At 37.7% G+C, this 17,956-nt stretch overlaps 1 protein-coding gene across 2 annotated transcripts in view; it reads left to right on the top strand.

The window, feature by feature from the left end:
• Cfap95 (cilia and flagella associated protein 95) overlaps positions 1-17,956 on the top strand; it is a 90,045-nt gene that overhangs the window by 47,649 nt on the left and 24,440 nt on the right. The window lies entirely within an intron of this gene.

The following is a 17,956-nucleotide window of genomic DNA, read 5'->3' as shown; positions in this document are numbered from 1 at the left end:
GAACATTGACCCAGGACAGGTAAATATGAAGGAGAATGAAAACAGCAAATATGTAATAACAGACACAGTGCCAGTGAACATAAAGAGATATATTTGGGACTTCATAAATGAGTTCAAAAGTGAAATATTTAGCCAAATAAAGCAAGATGTATGAATATTAATAAAACAGATACTAAGCACCCCTCAAGCAGACACAAATGGAAGAAAGGAGGAACTCAAACACAGGAGAGAACCATTTGGTGAAGAATATAAAAAAATATAAAATACGTGAAGCAGTATTGATCAAAGAGATCATCAGGAAATTAAAAACTCTATGGGAAGATGGCAAATCAGCTTGAAAGGAACTAAGGATAGATTATTTAAACTGGAATACAATTTTGTAATGTGGGAGTATGAAAGGGAAAACTTTTTAAAAATAATGAAACAAGCAGTAACAATACAAAGTCTAGAAGATGACAAAAGGATCTATAACTTGAGAATAAAGAATGTGAATGAAGAAATTGGGGTACAAACAAAGGAACTACAAAGGTTATTCACAGAAATAATTTAGGAAAACTTCCCAAACACAGGAAGAGGAAATGATATTCTGATATATGAGATATACCAAACTCCAGCCACCTACAACCAAAACAGAACTACACCCAGGCATATAATAATCAAGATCCCCAAAATTCGATATAAGAACAGAATATTAAAAGCTGTTAGAGACAAGAAACAGATAACCTACAGAGGAAGGCCCATCAGAATAATGGCAGAATTCTCCACACAAACCATCAAGTCAAGAAGAGCCTGGAGCGAAATATTCCAAGCCCTGCAAAAAAAATAACGTCCACCGCAGATTGATATACCCTGATTAACTGTCTCTAGAAATTAATTGAGAAACAAGATGCTTCCAAGACAAAGAGGGACTTGGGAAATTTGCAACCACCAATCCAATTCTACAGAGAATACTGCAGGCATTCTAGAGAGAGAGAAAAGTACTAGGATTCCAGGAACAGTGGCAGAGAGGCCTCAATGAATGGAGCAGAAAATAGAATGAAGAAGATAAGCAGACAACTGAGGGCAAAAAAGGAGCTTAACAGAAATGAGGCAGAGAATATTTTATTTAAAACTGATATGACTAATAGTATCAAGTCTGAGAGTATAGGCAACTACACTGAAGCTTACAAGACTCTATGATACACATTCTGGTTTGATAACTGCCAATATTTGAAGTTCTATACTATATGCAAAGTTGTGTTTTTATTAGTACTGTTATGTACTGACATATTCAATTATACTTTGTCTGATGATATAGCCAATTCTATTGGAGATAATAAGAGACAACACAGGAACTATGATAGAACTATTTGTACAACAGTCTTATATGTTTATTTTGTTTCATGTGTTTATAGGAATATGTTTTGTTTTGTCTTGCTTTGTTTTGTTTCTCCCTCTAATATAGAAAGGATAGAAATACATGTTAAGACTTGTGAATGTGTAGTATCTATAAACAGTTTATGAGAACTGAACATATGATACATGATGAAATGAATAGATACTTCAAAGAAAAAGAGACACTAAATTACTCAATGCTGATCCTGGAGTGTCATAATATGAAACCCAGCAATAGTATTATTCTTTGTTCAGAGTGATATTAGCCTGCTTGTGTTTATACAATCTCAACATAATTGAAGATATAGATAACTGCATGTATGTTTAAGTGTATAGGGTTGATAACCATATTTTTAAGTTTTTGTTGGATAGTTGAACAGAACTGGTTGCAATCTCACTGTTTGAATCCTTACTTTATATGCTCCACTTTAGCATCTTTAATAACTATTTGTAAGAAGACAATCTGTAATTATCAACTAGTGATTTCTTACTGTTTATTTCATTCTTTGAAATTATGTATTATTTCTACCCGTTTTCTGTTTTGTTTAGTCTTTCTGTAAATTAAATTTTTAAAAAAAGACACTAAGTACCCAGGGCTGATCCTGGAGTGTCATGATGTGAAATCCAGCAATACTATGATTCTTTGTTCAGAATGATTTTTAACCTGCTTTAGTTTGTTTAATCTAAACAGAAATGAAGATATGGATAACTGCATGCATGTTTAATTGTATAGGATTGACAACCATGTTACTAAGTTTTTGTTGGACAGTTGAACAGAACTGTTTGCAGTCTTGCTGTTTGAATTTCCACTTTACATGTTCCATTTTTGTATCTTGAACAACTCTTTGTAAATGACAATATGTAAACATCAACTAGTGATTTCTTACTGTTTATTCTTTTCTCTGAATGTATATATTATTTCTATCTATTTTCTGTTTTGTTTAGTCTTTCTTGAAATAAAATTTTAAAAAAAGTATCCGGACTGTGTCTATGGCCCTTAAACATCTAGAAAACAAAACAATATAACAAGCAACAATAAAACCAACATCAAGCAGATTCAATTTTGAAAAATATGCAGCAATAAATATTATTTTATGTGAATGTCTCATTTCTCATTTAAATATTCACGTGTACATTTACCGGATCCTGGAATAAAGGTCTAGAGGAAAAAATCAGGAATTTTACTTTGATAGAGAAAGCCCAGTTCTGCAGAGGGTAGGTATTTGCTGTGCCAGGAGCAGGTCTAGAAGAGCTGGGAGCAGTCCAAGGGCAATGCAGGAGGACTGAGATAGCAAGAGAGACGTCAGACACGGTCGGTCCCCATTACGGCATCCTGCTATTTTTACCTAACTCTTGAAGGTAGCGATTCATGTGGACTTGTTGGAATTTTATGATAAGTAAGTCTTACCAAGAACTCATTCAAACTTGTGATCCTTGTGGCAGGAGAAGAAAGAAACTAGTGGTGTTTTGGGTCATTGAATGGCTTCTGACATCATGTGACCCTTCAGAAAGAACACAGCCGGGAAAAATAGGAACATAGGCCCTGGGTCTGCACTAAACCTAGGAGGTGACCCTGGGCTGGCTAATAATCCTCTTAAACCTCCAGTTGTTTCCATTTGGAAAATGAGGGGATTGTACCAAAAGATCTGTAAAGTGCTTTCCTGTGCACTTTTCTGGCTCTTAGAGAGAAAGACACCCATGATCACATGAATAAGCAAATTATATGAAGCCAGAAAGTAGGTCAGAAAGTTTAGTTCTCATTGTTGGCAGAGACATATTTATCCATATGTCTTTAGTGGTCACTTCGTGGTATTGCTAGCTAGCTCAGGTCACAATTAAAAATTTTTTTCCAATTCCTTCTTCTCCCTGGGGCACTCAGCATCTGCAAAGTCTTCTATATTCTTCAAAAGATAAAAGACGATTTTTGATTTTGTTTTCTTTCATTTTTCAAAGTATATTTGAAGACTCTTTTCTTGTGCTTAGGTGCTTGTGTTACCACACAAGCTTGTCTTGGTGAAATATCACTTAATTGTTGGACATTTTTCCAAAATATAAAAGAATGTGTAACAGAATTATCCTATGAGCTGGGCATGATGATGCATGCATATGGTCCCAGTGCTTGGAATACTGAGGCTGGGGATCATGAATTTGAGGCTAGCCTGAGATACGCCAAAAAGTTTAAAGGTAGCCTGAACTAAGATAAAAACTTTGTCTTAAATGACAACAGCAGGAACAAAAATATCATCAAAAAATTTGCCTTATGAGGATGATGAGAATAAAAGGCCATGGAAGAGGATGGAGACAAACCTGAATTTCATACTGGATTTTGCATGCTATTTCTTTTTGTGCATCTAGCTTTCTTCTATTAGGCAATATCTTCTCCTCCTCACAGTGTAATTCAGCTCATCCATATGATGGATATGTGGATTCTGTTCTCCATCCTCACCTCTCCAAAAGCCCAAGTGCTGGAAACATGATTTGGCCAGTTTCACTAAGCTGGAGTTCAGGGAGTTCAGGGAGAGATATCCCGGCTCCAGGCTGCAAATTCAGAGCACATCTTATTCTAGGTGAGCATCCATTTGTAAACTGAGTTAGGCCAAGGTGTAGAAAAAGATAATTCTAATGACATTTTTTAAAGGTACACCGATATTTCCTTTCTTTTGTTATTCAATTTAATTTTTTTTTATTTTTAAGAGACTAAAACCAGCAAAATAAAGAATAAAGCCAATCAAAACAAAACAGTGTAAATGATGCTGGATTTCAAAACAAGATAATAGGAAATCAACAATGGCTACCATAAAGCCTCTTGTTGTCTTCGAAATAGCTACCTAAAACAGAACAGATTAGAACCAATAAAAACAATACTATGTGTAATTTTTTTTTTTTTTATCGCTACTGGGAATCGAACACGACTGCCTGCTTGCAGGGCAGGTGCTTATACCACTGAGCTAAATCCCCAGCCCCCAAAACAATACTATGAATGCAATATAGGACTTCAAAACAAGATAATAGTAGATCCAAAATAGCTACCATAATATATCTTGGTATCTTTGAAATAGCTGCCATGCCATCAAATGTAATAAAATCAAACAAGACAAAACAGAATAAAACCAAACCAAGCAAAACAATGGAAATGATGCAGAACTTTAAAACAAGATAATGGGGAATTAACAATGGCTACCACCTTCAGAAGGAGATCACCCATAGATGCTACATTGTGCACTGTTATCCTCTAAATAGATGATCAGATTATTGGCTTTAGACCTGAAAAATCAATGAAACCCTAAACACTACAAGATTTAAGTTGTATTTTACCTCAATAGCTGTCATCTCAGCTTGTGTTTCTCCAGATCAGCCAGTCACTCCTGGGATGGGGTGGAGTTTGGGGGTATCTTGGTTCTTCTTGACTCCCAGCCTGCACACCTGGAGGGGCTGGCGTCTGGTTGTGCCTCCAGGGCCCACACATGGCACTGACTCACAGGAAGTGGCTGATTTCTTGTTCTCCTCCCTGCAACCTGTGAATGGTGCAGACTAACAGTAAGGCGCTGGTGTCTGGTTGTCTTCTCCGCGGCCTGAGCATGGTACTAACTTTTTCTTGTTCAACTTTGAGTTGCGTTTCTAGAACTTATTATGCTAAGAGCAGTACTAGTAAGATTAGAGCTTATTGTGTGCCAAGCATTATTTCTATACATATATTTTGTTATGCTAATTTTTTATTCTCTACAAGAGAATTCTTTATTCTTTGCAAGCAACTCTGTAAGTTGGGCCCATCACCTGCATGTTGTGGAGAGTAAAACAGAAGCACAGAGAGGTTAAAAAACATAACCAAAATCTCAACTGGTACTTGATAATGAGCTAGAATTTCATTATAGTACTAGTTCATACTAGTGTTTGTTGAGCTGAGACAGTTCAACACCAAAGCTGGTGATCTTCGATATTCTTCTACATTGCCTCTCTGAATATTAAGGAAACTAGAACCCTGACACATGCTTAAAGTCTCTGAGCATCACTCCCCTCTATAAACATGGAGATAACCGTCACTCTTCGGCAGCCCAGGCCCCAAGCATTGCATACATATGAGAAGGTGTTGTGGGAATTGACTCATATGATTATGGAGGTTAAGAAGTCCTGCCACCTGCCGTCTGCTGACAGGAGATCCATCAGTGTAATTCTGCTAGTCTCATGGCCTGAGAGGCAAGGGAGCAGATGGTGTAACTCCCAGTCCAACGCTGGAGAGGCCTGAGAGCTTAAGAGTAGGGTATACAAGTGTGAATTTCAGTCTCAAAAGCCCAAGGACTAGAAGCCCAAGAACTGTGTGACTTCAAGAGAAAATGGGTGTCCCAGCTGAAGAAGAGAGAGAATTTAATCTCCTCTTGCTTTTTGTTTTATTTGGGCTCTCTGTTGATTGTATAATGCCATCCTGTGTTGGTGAAGCTGAGTTTCTTTATTCAGTTACTGATTCAAATGCTAATCCTTTTAGGTCTTCGCAGACACACCCAGAAGTAATATTTTCCAGTGTTACTGCTTAGATCTAGCCTGGCCCCCAAAGCCTCATGTGTTTGGGGCTGTTAGAGTTGACTTGCTGTTAGAAGGTGGGCCCTGGTGGAGTGAGGCCCGTCACGGGGCTGTGATCTGGAAGGCTGTGCTTCCCTTTCTGGCTCTTCCTTTCTTTCTCTGCTTCCTGCTGCCATAAAAGGGGCAGCTTACCTCCTCCAGACCCTTCCACCAGGCTGCTTCTGCCTGGAGCCGACTGACTATGGACTAAAAATTCTAAAAACTATGAGCCAATTCAAGTTGCAGATGCCAAATCTTGTGTCTCAGTGCAGCAACTAATACAAACTGGGTATTTGGCACAAACCTGTAATCCCAGCCTTTGGGAGGCTGAGGCAGGAGGATCACTGGGAGTTTGAGTCTAGCTTACATAGTGAGTTCAAGGACCGCTTGAGCTGTAAGGAGAGGCCTAAAAACAAAAACAAAACAAAAAAGAAAGAAAGAAAGAAAAGGAAAGAAAAGATGAGAACAAAACGATAAACACAGGCAGCTCTCTGGGTATCCACTGTTCCAGGCAAATTGGCACTTAAAATTTATCCTCTTGAGTAACAAACTTATAAATATATATGGCAAACAGTTCTTTATCTTTTTTTTGAAATTCCTGGGATAAAATTTTCCACTCAAATTGGTTTAATGACTAGCAACTGTGAACCTATTCTGTTGCTATCTTTGTGTTGTAATTTAAATAATTTGATAAAAAAATTTATGTCAAAGCTCATGATGTAGTGCCTCCTAAGCCTAAAGTGTTGGCATCACAGTGGGTTGGTGGCTGACTCAGCCATCCTTTGTTTTCTGTGTCCTGTTGGATCTGTCATCACTGCAGGAGCCATTTAAGTTACATCTAGGTAGTCAAGTTCTTCTGTGTTTCAGATGTGCTCAGTGAGGTGCTCAAGGTTTATGCAGATAGGCTACTATGATTCGCCTGTGGTGGCTGCTGGTCCCTATGGTGGCCCCAGCAGTTCCTCCCCATGCTGAGGGAGATATTATCTGTCACTGAGATGGCTTGGGCTAACTGGAATCAATAGGAGGTGGCAGAAGTGATGTTCTGGGACCTTTTAGCACAGATCTGAGGAAAACTGCTGACCTCTGCTTCCTAATTATTTGACCCCAGCTGATATGATGTGAGAAGCCCAGGACACACGAAGAGGTTGCGCTGAGGAGAACAAAGCCAGAGCCCTCGCCAGCTCCAGCTGAGTCCCCACATAGTGGATGGCACAGGCTCCCGGCTGTGAGAGTGACTTACCTTTTCTTGGACTCCCCAGCTCAGTCAGGCTCCTCCATGCTACAGCTATCACTGATCCCACCTGGGACAAAAAGAAAAACAGTGAGCTCAGTCATCACACAGAAGGACCCGCAATAATAAAATAATTGATATTTTAAGCTAACAACTTGCAAGTCACAGTAATTAGGTAATTGAAACCACCTTGGTATCTCTAAATACTATGTTCATATGGTTACTTACTTTGACTATAGTACTTTAGATATAGTTTTTGTCACTACTAAGGTATTAGAGATGTAAGCAGCTCAAATTCTGGAGAGCAGTGAAATAATAAAACAATATGATACAATAATGGACTCAAAGATGGATTAAAAACTTAAAGTTTCCAAGCTCAAATTCAAAGGAAAGAAGGGGGAAAGCTCCTTGACATTGCTGTGGCAATAATTTTTTTGAATAGGACCTGAAAGTATGGGCAACGAAAGCAAATATGAACAGTAATGTTATATCAAACTAAAAAATGTCTGTGCAGCCAAGAAGACAAGCAATAAAATGAAAAAGCTATCTCAGGGTGGGAGAAAATATTAGCAAGTCATACATCTATTAAAGAGTTAATGTCCTCAATAGGTAGGGAATCATACAACTTATATTTGATTTGAAAATAAGCAAGGAATTTAGATATTTTTCCAAAGAAGATATACAAATATCAAATAACTATATGAAAAAGTACTCAACATCACATTAGCATAGAAATGTAACTCAAATCTACAATGAGAGATCACTTTATACCTGTTAGGATCATTATAAAAAAGACAAAAGATAACAAATGTCAAGGATGTGGAGAAATTGGAAGCTTGTTTAGTACTGGTAGGAATGTAAAGTGATAAAACCATTATGGAAAATAGTTTTATAGCTCCTAAAAAATTAAAATTAGAACTACCGTGTGCTCCAGCAGTCCCATTTCTGCACATACATCCAAGGGTAATTAAACCAGTATTTTGTTGTGGTATCTGGTTTCATGGCAGATACCACTGTCAGGATAACTCATAATAGACAAGATCATTTTTTATGGCAGGATAATTCATAATAGGCAAGATACAGAGTCAAGTTATTGTCATATGGAATATGACAATATGTACAATGGAATATTAATCAGCTTTAAAAAGGAAATCCTGCTGCTTGCGACAACATAATTCTCAGTGAAATAAAAAGAAAGAAAATAACTCTATGATGTATTTATATGTGGAGTTTTAAAAAAAGCAGAGACTAGAATGGTGGTTGCCAGGGGCTGCAGGATGGGGGTAAATCAGTGAAAGAGTTCCAACTTTTAATCATGTAGAATCAGTAAGTTCTATAGGTGAAATGAATAGCACAAGGACTGTGTTAATAATATTGTATTGTATACCTGAAATTTGCTAAGAAAGTAAATCTTAAGTATTTTCGTTATGTGGGAAAATGGGTATATTCATGAGTTTGACTATGGCAATATATACACACACACACACACACATATATGTATACATATATATCTCATCACATAGCATCATATACCATGTATAATATATAATATATGATATATATCATATATAGATTTTACTTAAAACAATAACAATCAGAAAACAAAGTAAATGGTAAAGATTTTCAAAACATCATGATTGTGGAATTTATATTTAAGTTTGGCATTTCTTTTTGCTCTATGTACATTAATGATGAACCAGTGTTACTTACTGTTCATAACATTAACAGATTATACATTTGTCATAAAGTAGCATTATTTACAATTATTTAAAGTGAAGACTTTACTTGGTTTGGTCAATGGTAGTAGTACTATGTTATGATACAGAGGTGACTTTATAGGCATAAGAACTTCCCAGAATTATGCAAATCTTTCTTGATGTCCATATTTAATTTGATTCCATATTACATAGCTAAGTAACATGTAAGCCTTATTTTATTATTTCAGATGACTTCTGAAAGTTATGAAATCTCAAAAAACTGCATTTGTCCTCTGTAAATTAGTTCTTTCAAGATAGCTATTTAATGAATGACTACAGTGTCCTGGGAAAAGTTGGACTTTGACAGAAAAGAGACAAAGACATCACCAGCTCATTGTCTAACATGTAAGACAGAGAAATAATCAATCAGTACTTGTGTATCAGTTAGGAATATGCTTGACTAGAAGTAACAAAAAACATAATCGATAGCAGCATGAACATAAGGGGTTGACTTGGTCAGCTGGCATGAACTACAATGGCAGCCGTCCAAGACTGGTATGACACCTAAAAAATGTCATCAAAGGTTGGGATCTTTGTTGCTTTCTTTGCAAGCTTGATCAGCAGCATTCATTCTCACAGTTGTAGAGTGGTTGCTGTAGCTCCAAACACGAATCCGTTCCAGAAAAGCAGTGAGAAAGTGAAGAGATAAAGGAAATCCTCTCCAGGACCCTCATCCTGCATCTGCTGTGTGGCCAATGGCATGGTTACCCTTGACTATGGGATTATTTTCAACTTTTAGGTAGAGGAAAACGAAGAGAAGGAAGGTTGAAATAGGTGTTCAAAAGACCAATCTACAAACCACAACATCACTGGGATGAAAACAGCCCACAAGGCAATCACATAGCTCTGGAAGGTGAGGAAAGGCTTCCAGGTAGAAGTGACATTTGAGCTGATATCCACAGGAGGCCGGGACACCATGGGCCAGGGATAAAGGACACAACAAAGGCAGGGAGGAGCGAGACCTATGATGGGCATGGTTGGATCACAGAGTGTGAGTCTGGCCTGACGACAGCAAAAACTGCAGGGGAGATGTAGGGGTCACACAAGCAGGACCTGGAAGCCACGTGAAGGACTTTGGATTTGGCCAGCAGGCAACTTGAAATTTCCTTAAGCATTGGGCAGGAATGATTGTATTTGTATTAAGAAAGCATCAAACAGATTACTAGGCAACTGAGACTTCAGTCAGGAAGGAAATTCAAGTGTACTGAGGTATGACACAACGTGAGGGCCTGACTGAGCAACAGCAGTGTACAGGGTAAAGGGTACAGAGTTTGGCAGCACTAGGAAAGGAAAATTGACACATACTCGGTGACCGGTTACTTATATGTGTAAACAGGACTCAAGGTTAATCCCTGGGCTTTTGGCTCAGGCAGTGAGGAGGAGATGGAGCCATTCATTGAAGCAGTAAGGATGGCGGGAAGAGTAAGCACCAGAGAGCGTGGATATTTGAGACTGGAGTGGGTATTCAAGGCTGGAGCCCAAAAACTGGATCCAATCTCAACTGCCAACCTAAATACCTGAACTGGTTCATCTGCCTCCTCACTTTGCATCATGAATAGTCTCTTTAGAAAACAGAGAACAATGTCCTTCCCCTGTTTAATTAATATCATTCCAGTACAGTTTTCTACTGTGCATAAAACTTACTATGTGTGTGCTGTAGCTGAAGATAAATTCTGCAGTTATCCTCACTGAAAAGGACTCACAGGGGTGACACAACTTTCCGAAAGTCTCTCATGTAGTAAATTCCTGGCCTGGGTTTTTAACTGGCCTGGATTTGATTGCAGGGCCTGTTTCATTAACCATTCTGTGCTTAAGTGTGTGCTATGCTTCCTGCCCTTCAAAGGACTTTATGCAATGCATACCTGTTATTTCATTCTTCCTAACAATCATATGGGGTTATTTGAGATGAATATGTTCTTTATTATATAAAGGAGGGGATCAAAACCCAGAGATGATCAAGGAATCAGATTCCTCAGTTAACCCATTCATTGATTCTATAAACATTTATGGATCACCAAAGAGGGGAATTAAGATGTAAAATGTCTAAAAGATTTTCTCCAGACTCTGTGACTGTTTAAGGACAAAGCAGAAACTGGGATTTTGGCAACAGAGCTCTGTGTTTTGGATTGGAGAGGAGAAATGCTTACAAAGAGGCTTGGGATCTTAGTAGTGCTTGGTTTGGATCAAGAGAAACAGCGAATTCAAACCATCCTCCAGCTCACCTTTCCTCCCCACTTTTTACCCAGTAGCTTCTTAGAACTTGATTTAAAAAATATAGGTTTGGCATTTAGCAGCTGTGGAAGAGCTAATAGATTTGATTTTTGATCCATGTAACTTCATTGAGCAGGTAGAAAGTAGGAAATTATGGGGACATCCATATCAGCTGAATATAAGATCTTTTTTTTTTTTTAAGATGGTTCCTGTAAAGAATGGGAAAGAATTTCCAAAGTGCCCATAGCTTTCCTCCTCTCTCCTTACAACACAGAGACTCTTGGGCTGCCTATCCTTGGCTAAATAAGGGGTGGTATTCTGTGGCTGCAAATGGTTATGTTGCCATGACTGATGGGGTCCTAGTATAGGTTTCCAGATTTTTGTGCACCATGAACCGAGAATTGGATGGGGCATGTAATGAAAGGAAAAAGCAGCAAAGTTTAATGAAGTATAACTGGGCAGTTGTATGCTCAGAGGGACAAGCATGCACTGGTGGAAAGGAAAATAGCATGAGTACTGAATGTATTGGGTGTAAGGTTTTAAAATGTTCTGGGTGTAGGGCATTTCGCATTGGGTCTTTCAGAGCACGGCTCACAGTGTGATTGACAGGGTGCTGAGTCACATCAGCTGTATCTGACATGTGTGTCCTTTCCCATAATTCACTCTGTTATAATTGGATATATGAGATGCAGCCCAGGTGCATAAACTTTCAGTGAGCTCCAAGTGAGAAAGGTTATTCTAGGTCAGCGGTGACGAACCTATGTCACGTGTGCTGCAGCAGGGCTGTTGGTGTCATTGAAAGCACCAAAAGGTTTGCCATCACTACTAGGGTCATGCTGGAGAACCGAGCATGCCTGGGTCTTATCTCTAGCTCCATGCAGTAGACCTCAGGACAAAGGTCTGGCCCTGGGTATTGCCCAGGTTCAGGTGAGTGAATGGGTATAATCCCAGAGTATCAGTTGTGCTATCTGTACAGATTCTTCTCCTTTAACAACTCGTCTCAGTAACAAGTGCTCAGACTTAAGACGGAGGCCTCCTGTTCCGACTTACAACTCTCATTCAGACTTATGATGCAAGAACATGAATGTCACCTTACTGGGCTCCTTTCTGCAGTACTGCACTGGAATGTTTACTGATTGTGCTGTATAATACAGCACTGTAATTTTGTGTTCTGTTATAATTTATAGCAATGTGTGTAAGAGTTGTGAAAATAAAAGCAAAATCATCCAGTTGAAGTTTCCGTTGACTGTTTCTTTGTTCTGAATATTGCATTGTACATACTGCACTGTCTACAATTCCTGGTGTAGTGACCAATTTGCCTAACAACCTAGTGGCGGGAACTCAGCTTGGTCATAAAAGAGGAATACCTATATTAATGAGATTACTTTTAAATTAATTCCATGCTGCTTTGAGACACTCACTTGGAGTTAGATGCCTCGATGGGACCCCATAAATCTGGGCAGTAGATGTCATACCCCCTTGCCACAAAGCTGGATGAGAAAATACCTTCCGCCTCCTGACAAGAAGGAAAGAAAAAAGAAAAAATGAATAATAAAGAAAGAGAAAAAAAAGACTTGATTTTTAAGGTTCTTCTAGGTTTAAGACATTGTGATTCTGGGCACTGGGTGCCCTGTCGAGTCACCAGTTCACACATGTTACTCCTGGTGTTAGCGGAAGGCAGATGTTTCAGTTGCCATGGTTTGAACCATGACTAAAAATCAGACCTTTTTCCCTTCCTTATCTTACCAAACACCTTTAGTTGTTCTCCACCTTGTAAAATGTCTCATAACTGTACCTGTCAAAGGTCAAAGAGGACATGTGTGGCAAATGGTGGGTGGTGCTGGTTGGCAGCCAGCCGTCTGCCTTCCAGGGCATCTTCACAATGTGCCGTTATGCTGTTGAATTTACTAGCATCTGCTCTTAAGTTTTACATTTCCAGAAAGACCATTTTATCTGTGCTTCAGAATTTATCTGACTCATGGAGATTGACTTGTGCTCATTAAACTCAAAAGAAAAGCCAGAATTCTAATTAGTTAATTTACAATGAGAAATAAAATTTTCAAGCACACTAGACAGTCATGTCAGCCTAATAAAAGCATTCTCCCTCCGAAAGAAACCATATGGGAAGCCAGATTATAATCAGAATGTGGTTTAATGTTTGGAATCCGAGCGAGGGGAGTTGGTTACATGATTACAATGATTAATGGCCTTAGACAACGATGGTCTGATTGGAATACGAGTCTTTCAGTGACACATGACAGAAGCACAATTAAAATAATCTAGGGCAAAAAGGGAGCGTTTATTAAAAGTGTACCAAAGTACTTCATAGAACGGTCAAAGTGTACAGTGGAAGTAGGCTTAAGGTCTAACTGGGTTCAAGAATAGAAAACTGTCCAGATTCTCTTCCTATCGGCTACATTTATTTCCTCTGAGGATCAACTTCTTCTGTATGGTAGGGACAATACATTCCTTGGCTCCTGTCATAGAAAAGTGACTGGTCTTTTCCTGTTTCTATCAAAAAAGAGAAGTTAAAGGAGATTCCCAACCATGTGTGGGCTGAGGCCGATATTTGGACCTACCCGCTACAAATGGATTGGGAATGGTGGAGCCGAGGCGCCTGGCACAGGCTTGCTCCTGGCAGTTCCAGAAATGCTAACATCATTCTGGGCTGCCACTGAATCCAGCTGGTGCGCAGACATTGATGTACTCCAGCTTTGCTTCTGGAAACATCTGTTCATGGGCCATGACACCTCCTCCCCTAGGTAGACGTAATGCTGTAACCAGATATGTGATGCCTTCAGTTTTAAAAGATATTGCTACTAATAATGTATGGGTAACACATTCCTTAGTATCTTCATAAAATCATGAGGATTTAAAATTACCAGTCTAATGAATGTGCAATGGCCCTTCATTGTTTTGTTTTGTATTTCACAAGTTACTGAATTTATTACTGAATGTTAGGACTGAAGTTGTTTTCAAATATTAATTAGCTATTCTGGTTTCTTCAACCATGAATTGACTATTTATAATAATCCACTCAGTTTTTCGTTGAGACTTCAGTTTTCTGTTAGGGATTTGCAGGAATTTAAAAATTAGTTATGGGTACTAAACCTTTTTTGTTTAATGTATAATGAATATCTTCTTTCAATTCATGACTTTTCTTGGTGACTTTATTTAATGTGTCTTTTGATGTAGAGAAGTTTTAAATTATAAGTTAGTCAAGACCTATATTTGAAGCGTCAAATTTAAACCTTTTAGAAATTTTATATGTAATCTTTTTACATGTGTAATACTTTTATTAGACTAGAAATCAGCACCAGTTGCTCTGACTAATATTTCCCTACTAATTTACAAAGCTCTTTTCACGCTATACCAAATCTTACACTTAAGTAGATTTACTTCTGAATTCTGTATTGTATTTTACTAGTCTATTTGTATATTCCCGGACTGATACATTGTCTTAAATACTCTGGTATTGTGTTAAGCCTTGACATCTTGTAACATCAGTTTAACCATTTTGTATCTTTTTAGAGTTATCTCCATGCTCCGTGGCATTTTTATGGAATCTTACAACTGTTAGGAGTATTTGTCAAGTTCCACGAAATATGTTGTTTGTGTTTGGATTGGCAGTGAGTTACATTTACTGAATGGAATAATCACCATTATCATATTGAACCACTATCCATAAAGAATTCTTTTGTGCCCAACAAAATTTTATCATTATTATAATTATTATATAATTACATCATTATAATTTTTCTGTGTAAATGTCTTATGTATTCTCATTTGTATGTATTCTCACAGGAAACTTACAGATACAGTTATTGAGAAAAATGAAAATTATGTGTTTCAATTTCTTGTTGCTGGTATGAGTATTTCATTTTGTATAATGATCTTGTATCCAACAACCTTGTTGAAGCAGCTTGCTTTTACAATTTATAGATTCTCTTGGATTTTAAAAATTTAGGCAGTCTTATCAGCTGTAGAAGAAGAAAAATGTTCCCCACTCCATTCCAATTATTATACTACTTGGTATTCTTTTAAATTGTGTTTTCTGAGATCTGCAGTGTGTCTTTCAGTAGGCTGATGGAAGTCTTGGTTGGGAATATTTCTGGAGAAAATTTTTATGAGCTGAATTTTTTAGTTCTCATTTGCTGTGTCTTTCTCATAGTAATGTTACCTTTCTCTGTTCATTAAATATGTTGGTTTTTCCTCCCCCAGATAGATATCATAGGTTAATTCTATCTCAGAGATAAAAAAAATTTGGGAATTTTTGTTCAACATTTCAGTTCAAGAGTGCCCTCTACTGTTGGAACACTGAAGTTTTATTAATGTTGCCTGTTGAGGGTGGTGGTAAGTGGGAGGAAGGTCTACTGATTTTGTGATTATCTCATAGATTTATGATCCTTAATTTCTGGTGTTTGGCTTCTTGCTTTTATCTTCCCAGTTGCCCTCCTCTTCCCCAGCAGCAGGGCCTTCCCAAGACTGCCATTCTGGAGCTCCATGCTTGGAAACCTATGGCTCACTTGCCCTAGTCTCACTCCTGTTCTCAGTACCATCCCACTCAAGGGAGGATCCCTTTCTTTCTGGAGGTGATGTCTGCTGGGTCCCATCCTCTCTAGGGACCTGCTGTCTTTTATTCTCTTCCATAACATCTTTGTCTCATTCAGTTCCAGCATGGCCATTAATCTGGCTCTATGGACTGGACTTTTCCACTTAACTCCATGTAAATTGAAGACTGTGAGGTCAAAAGGCAAAACTACAACACCTTTAAAGATTCAGTTTGCCTTTTATTTGTACTTGAGAGTTAAGCAATATCTTATCCTGGAAAATAAAAAGAGTTTCCTGATGAGCTGAGCAGGAAAGTTTGTTTTCATAGCCATAGAGAAGAAATAAAGGAAGCAGAAATAGAACATTCAAAGTTATTTTCCTTGCAAAGGTTAAAGCAGAGGAGATTAAATTTGGCTTGTTTAGGGATTTTGCTCTCTCTCTCTCTCTCTCTCTCTCTCTCTCTCTCTCTTCTCTCTCATCTGTCTCCTGATTTCTTGGGAGATAAATTAATTTTGCTTGGCGGCATGGAATCAAGCATGAGTGAATCCTATTTATCAATGGATTTTTATTCTTTACTGTACTTTGTATGTGGTGTTTTGTTGTTGACCTGTGTAGTTTTAGAAAACAGACTTATGTAGAGATTTTCTTCTAAGGAATCAAAGGGGTAAGGAATGTGTTACACTCTTCTTCTATGACTATAGGTTTGGCATTTTGTTATTGTGATTATGTCCCTTTCTGCCTTACATATATTGTTAGGTTACTGACAGGACTGTTGTATACCTTCTTGGTGACTTGTTCCTTTAATAAATGAATAATGATCTCTATGACTAGTAATTTTTGTCTAAGTCCTCTAGATATGTTATTAATATAATATTGTTTGGTTAATATTTGCAGTCTACATATTAGTTATATAGTTTTACTTTCAAACTTTGAAAGTATGTTTATTTTTAGATATTAAAGCACATAGTTGGGCATTTAAAAAATATACCTTGATGCTCATTTTTTTGTCTTGAGAAAATATTTTCACTGATGAGTGTAACCTCTGTATTTTTGTGGTGATTACTAAGGTATTTAATTTTATTTTATGATTTTATCTTATGATCAGAGATCATTTTCCCTGTTTTTAAATCTCTTTTCCTTCTTGCTAGATTGGTATTTCTATCAATTTCTCTCTTTCCCTTATTTGCTGGTTTGAAAGTTGTGCTTCAAATTTCTGTTTTTTTAATCATCTGTACTCAAAATCTAAAGTGCATCAGAATCACCTAGGCAGATTGATAAACTACGCATTTTGTGGCCTACCCATAATTTAATATGTTTAGGGTAGGACCAAAGTACAATTCGTCCTCCATATTCAAAGCTTCCACACACACAGATTTAATCAGTCACAGCTGAAAAACTTTTTTGAAATATTGAAAACATTATGTCTACACTGAATATGTACAGATTTTTTTCTTGTCATTGCTCCATAAACAATATACTTATAAGAACAATTTACCCAGCACTTATATTATATTAGGTCTTGTAAGTAACCTAGAGATGTACAGTGTGTTGGAGGCTGTATACAACCTCAAATATTCAAATACTACACCATTTTACACAAAGGTCTTGACCATTCAAAGATTTGGGTATCTTCCAGGCATTGGAAGCCAGTGCTCCTTTAATACCCAGGGATTATTGTAGTTGTATTTTTATTAAATTCCTAAATTCTGTTGTGACTCTGGGAACCACACTTTGAGACTCAGCCGGAATTGGTAGCTCATACCAGTTTAAATACTAGCCATCTGGGCTAGACGTTGTGGCACATGCCTGTAATCCCTGTATTCAGAAGACTGAGGCAGGAGGATTGCTCCAAGTTGAAGGCCAGCTTGGGTTACAAAGTGAGGTCAGGGCCAGTCTGAACTGCATAGTGAAACCATGTCTCAAAAAGACAATACACACATCCACACAGCCATCCATTCTGGCCATCTGTATACAGCTCAACTATTTTGTTAATATTTTAGGATTCTTTTTGAATTTTCTATGAAACAAGATGGTTTCTTTGAACATCTATTCATATAATATTGCCAGGAATAGAAGTAGTGTTTTCATTTCTCATTGGAGAATAGTTTTGTCTTACTCTAAGTTGCAAACAAAGAGACGTTTCCATGCAAGTGTGTCTCTGCTGGTAGTTGGGCTTTCTCTGGTCTCAAAAGTACAGTCTTTACAGATTTCTCATTGTAAATTGGATTTTAGCTCTTTGGCCTGGTGTGAACCTAAAAGCCATTTGTCTTACTTACCC

The sequence above is a fragment of the Cavia porcellus genome, unplaced genomic scaffold, assembly GCF_034190915.1.
Source record: "Cavia porcellus strain 051 isolate PalLab524CR breed Dunkin Hartley unplaced genomic scaffold, mCavPor4.1 scaffold_1, whole genome shotgun sequence".
In the NCBI taxonomy this organism is placed as follows: domain Eukaryota; kingdom Metazoa; phylum Chordata; class Mammalia; order Rodentia; family Caviidae; genus Cavia; species Cavia porcellus.
The sequence above is the reverse complement of the archived record's forward strand: the minus strand, read 5'-3'. Positions and strand labels throughout refer to the sequence as shown.